General features: G+C 42.2%; 1 protein-coding gene across 2 annotated transcripts in view; it reads right to left on the bottom strand.

Moving 5' to 3' along the window:
* Window positions 1-12,199, bottom strand: part of LOC135698993 (uncharacterized) — a 580,872-nt gene extending 568,673 nt beyond the window's left edge. For both annotated transcript variants that reach the window (XM_065219163.1, XM_065219162.1), the window contains exon 1: window positions 12,048-12,199. The gene's annotated coding sequence lies outside the window, so the exon portion shown is untranslated. The remainder of the gene's footprint in view (window positions 1-12,047) is intronic.
* Between the last annotated feature and the right edge of the window lie 1,217 nt (window positions 12,200-13,416).

The raw sequence follows: 13,416 nt of genomic DNA on the forward strand, positions 1-13,416 counted from the left end.
GTTCAAGGAAAACGTTGGGGAACGACACTCATCCTGATGCATGTTGCTTCAAAAAAGATATGGCAACACTGTGGCGGCATGCGAGCGGAATTGAAAGAATTTTCGGAATAGACAGAAGGATCAACAGGGATATTCAGGATATACTGAAAAATAGACAAAAAATCGAATAAGGATGTCTGGAGAAAAAAAGTTCTGACTGATGTTCTGGATATATAAGCAGAATTTTATGGATAAATTTGATGGGGATACAGGATGCATCCGAATGTATCGTTCCCCCTGGAACATATAAAGAGCTTCAGAGTTCCGGATAATCTTCTTCCTCCACGTACTCCTTGACTCGTCGGTAGCAGATAATTCTCCTTCAAGCAATCCTCATGCGGACAATCCTCCTTTGAACAATCTTCCCGCGGACAATCATCTGACTGGCGGGATCTGGTCCATTCGGTCCTCGCTACACAAGGGTCGTACCTGGGTCCGCCTTGCATGATTTCTAGTTGGACCCCCAACAATTAAGTGATAAAACTGATTCCATTTTGATCAACATCAACAATGACATTAATCCTAGCTCTGAAGTTCAGGTTAGGAAAAAAGTTAGGTTAAAACAAAACGTCAGCTATTGTTGGTAAACAAACCGACAGCATTGTTGACAGCATTCCCCCATGCACTCAAAAATATAACTACTCACAAATCTAAAAAACCTACTACTGCGTGCACTTCCATTCTATTACCGAGAACCATGATTTTTCGATAAATTTCTTCCACGCTAATGGTCCTGACTTTTGGGTCCATGCTTACAACACTTCTTTGTTCATTTTGGAGCGAAATACGCAGTATTAAAACTAAACAGTTATTGGTACATTTTTTTTGAGAAATAAATACAGATAAAAATATTTTCTTTTGGCAACCCTGCTCCGGAACCGGTTCACGATTTCAAAAATATTCAAAAAGTTCTATGAGTTCTTTGTCGCACCACATCTTTGTAGATGGACGTTCCTCTGCTGGTGATGTAAACATCCATGCATGCAAACATACATGCATGTAAACTTCCTTTTCACATAAACCAGCAACTTGCAAGAAATGTTGCTTACCAAGATGGACGGTTGCATACAATTTATGTAATATCTAATTACATGTCTCATAAATTTACTTTATCTATAAGGTCATTTTGTATGATATATGACGCTCAACTTATGTGCATAGTAACATAAATTTAAACTACTGTTTTTTAATTGTGTAGATAAAAGCCTGATGCGCAGAAGGGTTGAAAAAAGTCAAGGTAACAATTTGATGCTAAACAAGTGTTGTTTCGACGATTTTACTTCAGCTTTTGTTTGAATTAATTGTTATACTTAGACCACGATAACTTTTGTCCACCTTTTAAACATCTAAATCTGGTGATTTTTAACAGCCGGAAGCTTAACAGTAATATAAATTATAAGCTTTTTTTTTGTATATTAATTTATTTGATAAGGCTCAACCGAATTAACTTAACAGAGCCGAGGATTCATGGTCACTATACAATACATCTTAAAGCTATAGTCAAAAGGTACAACACAATAAACACTTTATCTTCCGCTATCCAAAAAGCCTCCTCCATCAGAACTGGAGCCGCTTCCAGTTGTTTCATTGTATGGCAAATTGTTGTACGCCAACGAGGGTCAGAGCGCGTCCATTGCAGCAATGGACACAAAACGTGGTCAGCACTCACACACTCATCACGAAACGGTTGCTTTCCAAAGTCGACGACGCATCGACCGAAAGAACTGCTGATGAAGAACAATGAGGAGGACCACACAATGGTTGCTGCCAAGTAAACAGACGATCGCGTAGCACACATCGAGAGTGGACTGCTTTTGTCGACAGCCGAGTGAACACTGAAATTATAAGCTTTATAAGGCATTAAATGACAGTCTTGTCCAAACCTTGTTCAGATTTCTAATTTATTTAAAATAATAATAATGGAAGACCGCTTCATACCTTATATTTTTTTAAGACTGTTTTACCATGTTGCTGACTAATTAAATATACATATTTACATTGTTATTATATGTCTAAACATTACCTTTGCATTAAAGGATTCAAACCGGCAGTCTCGATGAAACAAGGTAGGCACTGATCTTATTTCCTTTCAAAGGTAAGGGAGCAGATGAGTGTGCTGGTCGAATGATCATATATGATTACCTTTGTATGGGTCCCCTCACATTGCTCAATCCCAGGCAATGAGAAGGCGGACTCTCTCGCAAAGGTGGGCGCGCAGGAAGGCGAATTGTATGACAGGCAAATTTCACACGATGAATTTTACCATTTAGTGTGTCAGAGTACCCTTTCGAGTTGGCAAACCGATTGGGATAATGGAAATCTTGGACGGTGGTTACATTCAATTATTCCTAATGTTTCTTCGAGAGCGTGGTGTAAAGGCTTGGACTTAAGTCGTGACTTCATTCGCGTCTTGTCTTGTCCCCCCGTCTCGATGAGTCTCATCGTCGCCCACTGGTCACCATAGCCGGTCGAACCCCTAGAACCGCACTACCGTTAATACTGGCGACAACGCTCTGATGAGATAACGAAACCTTACCCCCAAGCTCCTCCCCTGATCCTATCCTTCGACAATGTATCTCTCGAGTAAGCTGCGAGTATTCGGCCCGACTCCTACTAGACATAGAATTAAGTGAATTTTGTTACAAACAAAGAACAATGAACTATCGGCTCCGTAAAGCTAACGCGATTGAGTCTTCCAAATAAACGAACTAGATAAAAAAAAAACCGGCAGTCACTGACTCACAGGCGTCAACTAAGCCTACTGGACCACTCAAGCATATGTGTGGCAAAATGTATGATCATTAACATTAACATTCATACCACTGCGTCCTAGCAAGAAGTACGGTCGACTTGTTTCGCGCTCCGTTGTTTTGGAAGTTTTCTCGGTATTCGCTTGATATAAATTATCAGTTTTTTCTCACTAAGTGACTCCTGGCATAGTTCCCGGTAAATTGATCGAAAAGTGAGTTTTTTTTGTAGTAGAAAGTGTCATTTTCGGAACGATTAATCCGTGCTATTGGTAATTCGCAAACCGATTTGGGCATCATCGTTGCGTGGTCACGCATACGCGCTCACGCATACCCGCTTACGTATCATCATCATCGAGTGTGAGCACCCGTTTCTACATCTACATCGTTCAGCAATCATCGTGCGCCTGTGTGCGCTGAGTACCGAGCCTCGATCAAGTGCACCACAACGAAGGTCATCCACGCAGCGCGTCTCTTCCAGCCATCTATGTAAACGCCTACACATATAGCTCGGTGGTAGTAGTATAGGATTATCAGATAAGTTTTTGTTTTTTTCTTGTTTCTTTTCCTCCCCCATTAGTTAAATTTTCATTTTGTATTTCTGTGTTTGCAGTGTTTTCTGTGTATTGTGTCTGTGCGTTCAGTGGGAGAGCGTTTTGCGCTCCCACTAGTTGAACAAAATGGATGTTTTGTCAGAAGACGACATGGATGACCATTCATCTCAGAAAAATGATGATGTCATCCATGGTTCGTCGTCTCAGTCTGACAATGGGCAGGCTGAGAAAAGCTCCAGATTGCGGGCCTACCCGAATTGCTGTTTCCCAGTTTTTCACACTGGAATATAGGGTGTACATTCCAGCCTCTGATGTGGAGATCGAAGGCGTGGTCACTGAGGCGAGCCTGAACCCCGAGATACTGGAGAAGCAAGCGGTTGGCCGATTCAAGAACCCTTGCTTCCTCCGGTAAAGATACTGGCCGTTCATAGAATGAAGTCAGTATCGCTCAGCGAGGGTAAAAAGAGTTTTACCCCCACAGACTCGTTTCGGGTGACCTTTTCTGGATCTGCCCTTCCTCAATACATCGAGCTGGGAAAACTTCGTCTTCCTGTGCGGTTGTTTGTACCTCGGGTCATGAACTGCCAGAATTGTAAGCGGTTGGGACATACGGCCTCCCACTGCGGCAACAAGGCACGCTGCTCCACATGCGGGGAGAAGCATGAGGATGGCGCCTGCGCAGCTACTGCACCAAAATGTGTGTACTGCAATGGAACTCCTCCTCATGCTCTCTCGTCGTGCCCGGCGTACAAACAGCTCGGGGACAAAATGAAACGCTCCCTTAAGGAACGTTCCAGGCGGTCTTTTGCAGAAATGCTTAAGACAGCCAAGCCATCGACCAACGAAACAAATCCCTTCGCTCTTTTGTCAGATGACGAGTCTGGCTCTGACTTGGCTGAGGAGGGAGTTTCTTTCAGTTTTCCGGAAGGTTCTGCCCGGAAACGAAAACGCATCCGTTCGCGGAAAGTTGCAGATCAAGAACCCCAAATCAGCTTGCCCAAATCAAGGAGTGGTGGAAAAAAGGAGACTTCTACTCCTCCTGGATTCCGCAGAACTGACTATACCCAGGATTTTCCACCTCTTCCGGGGACATCCAAAACCCCTGATGCCCCAATTTTAAGAACAGAAACCCCTTCTTCATCTGGGCTGTTCTCATTTGATGACATTGTGGACGGTATTCTCAAATACCTCAACATTTCTGATCCTCTGAAAAGCATTGTCCTCACATTGCTTCCGACTGTGAAATCCTTCTTGAAGCAATTGACTTCAAAATGGCCCCTTCTTGCAGCTATCATCTCCTTCGATGGATAATTTTCCAAACGAGGTCGGGGATTTGATCACTGTTCTACAGTGGAATTGTCGAAGTCTTATTCCGAAATTAGATTCGTTCAAGTATTTAGTCCATAACAATAATTGCGATGCATTTGCCCTCTGTGAAACATGGCTCTCTTCAGAAATTGATCTCCCTTTTTTTGATTTTAACATTATTCGATTGGATCGTGAGGATTCACGTGGAGGAGGGGTACTTTTGGGGATCAAAATGTGCCATTCCTTCTATAGAGTGAATCTTCCCGAATTCCCCGGTATTGAAGTTGTCGCATGTCAGGCTACCATTAAAGGTAAGAGCCTTTGTATTGCTTCTGTATATATTGCTCCTAGAGTCTCTGTTAATCGCAAACCACTTTTCGACATATGTGCGGTACTTCCCGCTCCATGGTTGATCATGGGAGATTTTAACTCCCACGGTACAGGCTGGGGGGAGCTGTACGATGATAACCGTTCTACTTTGATTTATGATCTCTGCGACAACTTCAACATGACAATACTTAACAATGGAGAAGTAACACGTTTGGCTGGTCCATCCTCGAATGGTAGCAGATTAGACCTCACCTTTTGCTCCAATTCACTATCGTTGGATTGCACTTGGCATGTAATCCAGGATCCGCACGGTAGTGATCATCTGCCGATCAAAATTTCGATTGCCAGTGGGTTCAACTCGTCAGAATCCGTTAACGTCGCATATGATCTAACCCGTAACATTGATTGGACTAAGTTCCAATCCACGATAGACGATACAGTATCGTCAGTGGAAGAGCTTCCGCCGTTGGAGGAATATAATTTCCTCTCTAATCTCATCGTCGACAGCGCACTTCAAGCTCAAACACGACCGGTGCCGCGATCGTCTATTCGTAAGAAAACACCATCGCTCTGGTGGGATCAACAATGCACGGAGGTTTACCGTAAAAAGTCCGACGCGTTTAAACTTTTTCGGAAACGTGGAACACGCGAGCATTTCAACGCATACACATCTCTTGAACGCGAACTCAAGAGCCTCATCAAGGCCAAAAAACGGGGTTACTGGCGGCAGTTTGTAGACGGATTGTCGCGCGAAACGTCTATGAATACGCTTTGGAGTACGGCGCGAAGAATGCGTAACCGGTCTACTAACAACGAAAGCGAGGAATGCTCGGATCAATGGATTCTTAAATTCGCGCGAAAAGTGTGTCCGGATTCCGTGCCGTCGCAGTTGATTCCTCGCGAAACCGCGAATTCGGTAGACGAAATCAGTCAGCCTTTTTCAATGGTGGAACTTTCACTCGCTCTCCTTTCGTGTGGCAATTCTGCCCCGGGATCTGATAGAATCAAGTTCAACTTGCTGAAAAACCTCCCAGACGTCGCTAAGAGGCGCATGTTGAACTTGTACAATCAGTTCTTGGAGCTCAATATTGTTCCCGACGATTGGAGACGAGTAAGGGTGATAGCCATTAAAAAGCCTGATAAACCCGCGTCGGATCACAATTCGTATCGGCCCATCGCGATGCTGTCGTGTATTCGGAAATTGATGGAGAAAATGATCCTTTTTCGCCTCGACAAATGGGTTGAGACGAACCACCTTCTTTCAGATACTCAATTTGGTTTCCGTAGGGGTAAGGGAACGAACGACTGTCGCGCGTTGCTTTCCTCGGAAATTCAGTTGGCTTTTGCTAAGAAAGAGCAAATGGCTTCTGTGTTCTTGGATATCAAGGGGGCTTTTGATTCAGTATCCGTTGAAGTTCTTTCAGAGAAACTCCACGCTTGTGGATTGTCTCCATTAATGAATAATTTTTTGTACAATTTGCTGTCAGAAAAACATATGAGCTTTTCTCATGGAAACTCTACAGCTTTTCGATTTAGCTACATGGGTCTCCCCCAAGGCTCATGTTTAAGCCCCCTTTTGTACAATTTCTACGTTAGAGAAATTGATGCCTATCTTAGTGACAATTGCACGTTGAGACAACTTGCAGATGATGGCGTAGTGTCTATCACAGGGCCAAAAGAGGTTGACCTGCAAGGACCCTTACAGGATACCTTGGACAATTTGTCTACTTGGGCTATTCAGCTAGGTATCGAATTCTCCACGGAGAAAACTGAGTTGGTCGTTTTTTCTAGGAAGCATAGCCCAGCACAACCGAAGCTTCAACTTTTGGGTAAACCGATCACTCATTCCATGTCTTTTAAATATCTCGGGGTCTGGTTCGATTCCAAATGCACCTGGAGATCCCACATTGAGTATCTGAGACGAAAATGCCAACTAAGGATCAATTTCCTTCGATCAATTACCGGAACGTGGTGGGGAGCCCATCCACAAGATCTTCTGACGTTGTACCGGACAACGATTTTATCGGTTTTAGAGTACGGTAGTTTTTGCTTCCAGTCGGCAGCTAAAACGCACATCATCAAGCTGGAACGGATCCAGTATCGTTGTCTTCGTATCGCGTTAGGATGCATGCACTCGACTCATACTATGAGTCTCGAAGTGCTGGCGGGCATGTTGCCACTATCCGTCCGATTTTCAGAGTTATCTCTGAGGCTCCTCACCCGTTGCGAAGTAATGAACCCACTGGTGATCGAAAACTTTGAGAAGCTTCTGGAGCTAAATCCTCAAACATGTTTTATGACTTTGTACTACCTTTATTTAACACAGGATGTCAGCCCTTCAAGAAATATTCCCAATCGTGTAGTCTTCTCCGATTTCGGCAATTCAGTGAATTTTGATTTATCTATGACGCAGGAAATCCGCGGAATTCCAGAGCATCATCGTCCTATGATTGCTCCGTCATTATACGCTGCAAAGTTTGGCCATGTTGATTCTGCAAGAACGTTTTTCACAGATGGATCTCTAATAGAGGAGTCCGCTGGTTTTGGTGTATTTAATGAATTTCATAGCGCCTCCCAAAAACTTGAAGCTCCTTGTTCTGTGTATGTGGCTGAACTGGCAGCAATTCACTACACTTTGGAAACTATTGCTTCACTTCTTCCAGCCCACTACTTTATTTTTACGGATAGTCTCAGTTCTGTCGAGGCTATCCGTTCCATTAGGCCGGTAAAGCACTTCTCGTATTTTCTCTTGAAAATATGAGAACTGCTTAGTACTTTATCCGTGCGCTCTTTCATCATCACCTTCGCGTGGGTCCCTTCGCATTGCTCAATTTTGGGCAATGAGAAGGCGGATTCACTTGCGAAGGTGGGCGCTATGGAAGGTGACATTTATGATCGACAGATCGCCTATAGTGAATTTTTTTCTTTTTATCGTCAGCAGTCGCTCGTTAGCTGGCAACATCAATGGAGTGAAGGGAGCTTGGGACGATGGCTACATTCAATTATCCCTAAGGTGTCAAAGTTTGCATGGTTCAAAGGGTTGGACTTGAGTCGAGACTTCATACGCGTGATGTCTCGTCTCATGTCCAATCACTATTGTCTAAACGCTCACTTGTTCCGTGTGGGGTTGGGAGACAGCAATCTCTGTGAATGTGGACAAGGTTACCAGGACGCTGATCACATCCTTTGGTCTTGTGTGGAGTATCGTGGAGTCAGATCACATTTTTATGATTCCCTTCGGGCTCGAGGTAGACAACCTAATGTTCCAGTTCGGGATATTTTGGCTAGACGCGATCTGGAGTTTATGAAACTCATATATGTTTACTTTAAGGATATTAACCTTAGATTGTAAGTTTGATTAACCTTGTGTTTAGTTTGTATTTTGTACGTGTGGGTTTTTTTTTCAATGTTTGTTTTCAAGATGAAAAGAAATAATTTCATGCTTTAGGATTAATTAAATAGTTGTATCGTAAACCACATTTCAAACCTCCTTCTTCCCTTTTCCCATCCAAAAAATTGTAAATCTCCACTAACCTCGAGACAACCGCGAGTACTCGGTCCAGTTCCTTTAACTTTAAATTTAAGACAGTAATAATGTATAACGCAAAGGATAACTCGGCTCTGTAAAGTTTATTCGATTGAGCCTGTACAAAATAAAGTAATTATATAATAACATTAACATTAACTAGCCCCTCAAATTTATGTTGAATAATAGCAACCGGAAGAGCAGCTAAATGGTGACAGTATAACATTCATCTCATTTTCAGCTGCAGTAAACACAATGTGCGATTTATTTCAATGGTCATTTGGATGGTATGTAAATGCCATATTTGAGTTGTATATGTGAACTGCGGTCTGAAAATTAAGTGCAATATAAAGTGGTGGACAGACAAAGCACAGGAATACAAATGTTAATACTTCCGACGTCCTCGCAGTCCACGTCTACCTGGAGCTATCTCTACTGCGGGCGTTGCTTGCGATTAGAAAGGTAGGCAGTGAATTTATAAGAACTTAAGTGTCGGGAATGTAACAAGTGACACTGAAAACATTTAACACTATTGTGTAATAGATTCATGTTATTCTATCAGGCTATCAAAATATGTGTAGCACATTGCTGATTTGTCGAGTAGTGTTAAGCTTAAATAAGTCTTGTTCAGTCTTTATATCAGCTAACTTACTAAGGATGAGTTATGGGGATACAATTCGCATTATGCACCACTAATCAACTATCAGCCCGGTGTTAATAAGCTTCGTAAACCTTAAATCAACCAATCGTCAGCTTCTGTTCTTAATGTTCAGCTTGAATTGTTACTTGGGAGAGCCCATTGTATTATTTTCAGAATTATCATGGAATTCTCCACGGAAGTCCTTAAGAATACTTTTCAGAATTCAATAATGATTGAGGGAACAAGAGAAAATAACTCATGAATACCTAATTCTGACCTGATACCAAAATTTGTTGTTGATCAACCTAAAATAAGAGATAAATACCGAAGAATAATACAAAAAAATGCCTGCAAAATACTTTGTTAATCACAAAGTTTTGTATTTGAAAACCCAAAGGATAATTTTATTTGTTTTGGTTATGCATTTGCTTGATTATATATTGGAATGATATTTTAAGACCATTTTTTTTAATTATTTTTTAGTTTACCTCTTACGTCAGGCTATTCCTTACCAATTTAAGGTATCGAGATATTCGTTGCTGCTCGGGATCCCGAGCTGGAGAAAATAACTTATGAATTCCAAATGCAGGTATGATAATAGCATAACTGGCAACCTGAATATGGTATTCACAAGCCTGACATAAGAAGTAAAATACCAAAATCAATACCCCAAAAATGTACTACGAATAACAAACTAAAACATATTGCAGGTATAATAATGACTCACGGATACTAAACGCTTTTTTTTATGATGATTATGATGATGATGATGATGATGATGATAGTGGTCTACTACTCATTGTAGCACGAAAACTAGTCAGACAGCTGTAGGCTCCCCGAGCAGGAGAAAATAACTAATGAATACCTAATTTTGATCTGATACCAAAATTTGGTATTGATCAGCATGACATATGAGGTAAAATATCAAAGAATAATACCTAAAAATTTCATGCAAAATACTTTATAAATAACAAAAAGTGATATTTGGATACCAAAAGAATACCTGTGTGGTATTTGTTTTTTTGCATCATCAAAATTTGGTATTGGAATGGTATTGTGGGATTTTTTTTTATATTTTACCTCTTATGTCATGCTAATCCATACCAATTTAAGGTATCGAGATATTCGTTCCTGCTCGGGTCTCCTCACTTTTGAAATTGATCAAGCTGAATAACCTCTGATTGTCATCAGCAAACCGCTGTATGAAGGGCGAAAAACAAATGGATGGATTGGCATGCAATTCGCCTATTCATTTCCTTGGGCCAGTTAAGAATCTCCTTCCAACAACTTGATCAGCCAATTGGTCATAAAACGAGCGATCCAACAGGAAGATGGCCCACCCTTTAACCTAAACTAAACTCTATTTTTGATGCCGTAATACCATAATTTGTTACAAGAAATATATTCTAATACCAAACCCAATAATTTTTTAGGTGGTATTGTATAAAAACTGAAAGATAAGGTTTTGTTATTTTGGCATTTATTTTGTATACTTTACCATAAGCATACCAAAATAAGACATCATACCAAATTGGTATGTCATCGGTTCTTGTCGGGTCAGTTATCGGTTCTTGCTTGGGATGAAGTTCTAAATTAATCATAAAAAGTTTACCGACATAAAATCGAGCTGTTAGCCTGAACAAATGTGTGAATGGAAATGGTTAATTGTTGAGACAACTTATAGACAACAAATCAGTTTCATATTCACTTGATTTCATTTTCAAATTCAAGAGCTGCTATTTGATAAAATTGGCAATGAAGTTTGAGCATCCGAAACCGATATGCTCGCCATAAATGGTTTTAATATTTGTTATTCTTAATATAACCTTACCTTGAATGATGCAAAATCCTAAACCCGGTCGTCCGTTTCCGGTATTATCGTCTGTTATTTCAAACGACAACAACAACAACAACAGAAATGTATCGATAGGCCTGTTGTTTCCACCATCCACAACCGGCAATATTCTCCGTAATCAGCAAGAGGTCACGTGTCAAAAGTGTCTAGCATCAACATCAGCATCAACCTTTTGGATTTTGACATCAATTAGCATCACTTACTGACTAGCCAACATCAGGCTGCGTTTCGTTCCGATCCGTATTATCTTCCTTTCACAAACATCCTTTCCATCCATTCGCAACGCAAAATTAGCCAGCACGCGAGCACGATCCTTTCCCTGCCACTCACTGTTTCCTGTTTATTTTCCAGCAACACTCCGAAGCCCGATTGGGGTAATCACTTTAATCCGGTTGTTTTAATCAGAAACTTCTCCTTCTGGCACTCGGCGATAAATTTAATACCACAGCCACCATCCCACCGCATCAACAATGAAAACTGAAACTTTTAGGTGGGAAATTCTTCGAACCAAACCACTTCAAGCTTCCACCAATTCACACGCACACACACACACACACACATACACTCGAAGTGTTATCGTTTAATTTCCGCGCGTCACAGGCGAAGGCACGTGCGATGATATTCAATTCATTAACCCCACAAAACGATTCGCACGCTGGGCGGTGAAGCTGCGAGCAAATAACGAGCACCAAACCCTCAAAGCCAAAGCACAATTGAGAAAAAATTTCGTCCCAAATTCCCAACCCAACCCTCACGCAATCGAATTCGGACGCTTTTCCATTATTTTTTTTCCCAGCTTCCAGCCGCACAATTGATATTCCGCGTGAATGTTTGTTGATTTTGTCACTGTCAAATCCAGGCAAAGCTCCCCTGCGAAGCGATACGACGACGACGACGACAGCGACGCAGCTTACACACACCGAGTAATGACCGTGGGAATTCCGGACGACTTCCATGGGGGGAGGCAAATCACCTTCACCTAATGGGATTCTGGTCGGTGGGAAAATCGTTTTTTCCGCTTTCTTTAATTTCAGCATGAAATACGCACCAGCAACACCTCTCGGAAGGAAATCCTCGGTGATCCAAACTTTTGCTCTTTCACCACCGAAAAATCAACACCATGAACACAAAAGCACACTGGCACGCGCGAATTGGGTCGTCTTCCCGTGCGGCGAATTCTTTGCGAGAATTCCGAACGAACCACTCGAAGAGGCGTTTCTCCACGGACTGACTCGACCGAGGGAAGGATTTTCCGACAGCCGAAAAACGGGATGATTTGCAGCATCCCTCCGATCGTTTGCTCACGTGCGGACACTTTGCTTGCCTGAGTGTGGAGAGTCGCGGGAGAATGAGCAATGAGCGGATTTTTCTCTGTTTTGCAATGGAAATTTCGGAGCGAACGGGAGCGTGGGAGTTGAAAAGTACGGGAAAACGTGGAAAACGTCGCGATTGACAGTTGGGTTCGCCGTCGGAGCAAAGGACGCTTTTGTTTAGGGCGCATGGACGAAGTGAGATGTGAGCTGGAGGACGGTGAAGTCGTGAGATGGGCAGCTGATGGGTGAACTGAAAGTGCTCGAATTGTTGTTCGATGGGGATTCGCTTCTGAGCAGGTGGTGAGTTCATGAAATTGTTTGGTGTGTTCACTCGGTGATTGCGGGTGAGTAGGGATATTTTATACGCAGAAGAAGAGCTTTACAGCATCGAAGCGTGTATTGCCGAATCAACAGTTGCATGGATTTTAGGGTGGTTCCAGTTGTGTTTTTTTTTTGCATTGCAATCAATTGCAGAGTGATACAACGTTCTTCAATTTGGACTAGATATACTGAAGAATTCATGATGCAATTTGAAACTTTCAAAACGTATAAAATAAGTGGAGCTGTTGATGTAGTGGTAAGCGTGATAACCTCTCACCCCAGCAGGCGGGGTTTGATCCCAGTCGGCACCGCTAGGATGTTCAGAGACATAACATCTCTGATCACGTGTTCCCTCGGAAGGAAAGTAAAGCAGTTGGTTTTCGGTTCATGAGTTGATGGGTCGATCGGTAGGGTCCAGGTGTGGGAGCTGCCTCATTGGCGTCGGTAGCATTGGTGCTCAGCACGGAAAACAAGATCGATGGAAAACAAATCAAGGGAAAAGAAACGTATTAAAATGCCGTATGTATAAAATGCCGTATGTACACTGCCAATTAACTGTCCGATTTTTGCATAATTGCCAACTTATATGGGACAGTTGTATTGTTTTGGTTGGTACTGGTGGACGCACTCTCAGAGTTAACGAAATAAATAGCTACGAAACGCATCACAATGGCTGTTACCATAAAGATTCTTCGAACAATATTCTACAGATTTGGAATGGTGGAGGTGCTGGTATCAAATAATAGCTCCCAATTCACCAGCGAAAGTTTTGCAGGATATTGA

Source organism: Ochlerotatus camptorhynchus, unplaced genomic scaffold, assembly GCF_037179485.1.
Source record: "Ochlerotatus camptorhynchus isolate MF236.1 unplaced genomic scaffold, CSIRO-AGI_Acam_v1.1 ptg000100l, whole genome shotgun sequence".
Lineage (NCBI taxonomy): Eukaryota > Metazoa > Arthropoda > Insecta > Diptera > Culicidae > Ochlerotatus > Ochlerotatus camptorhynchus.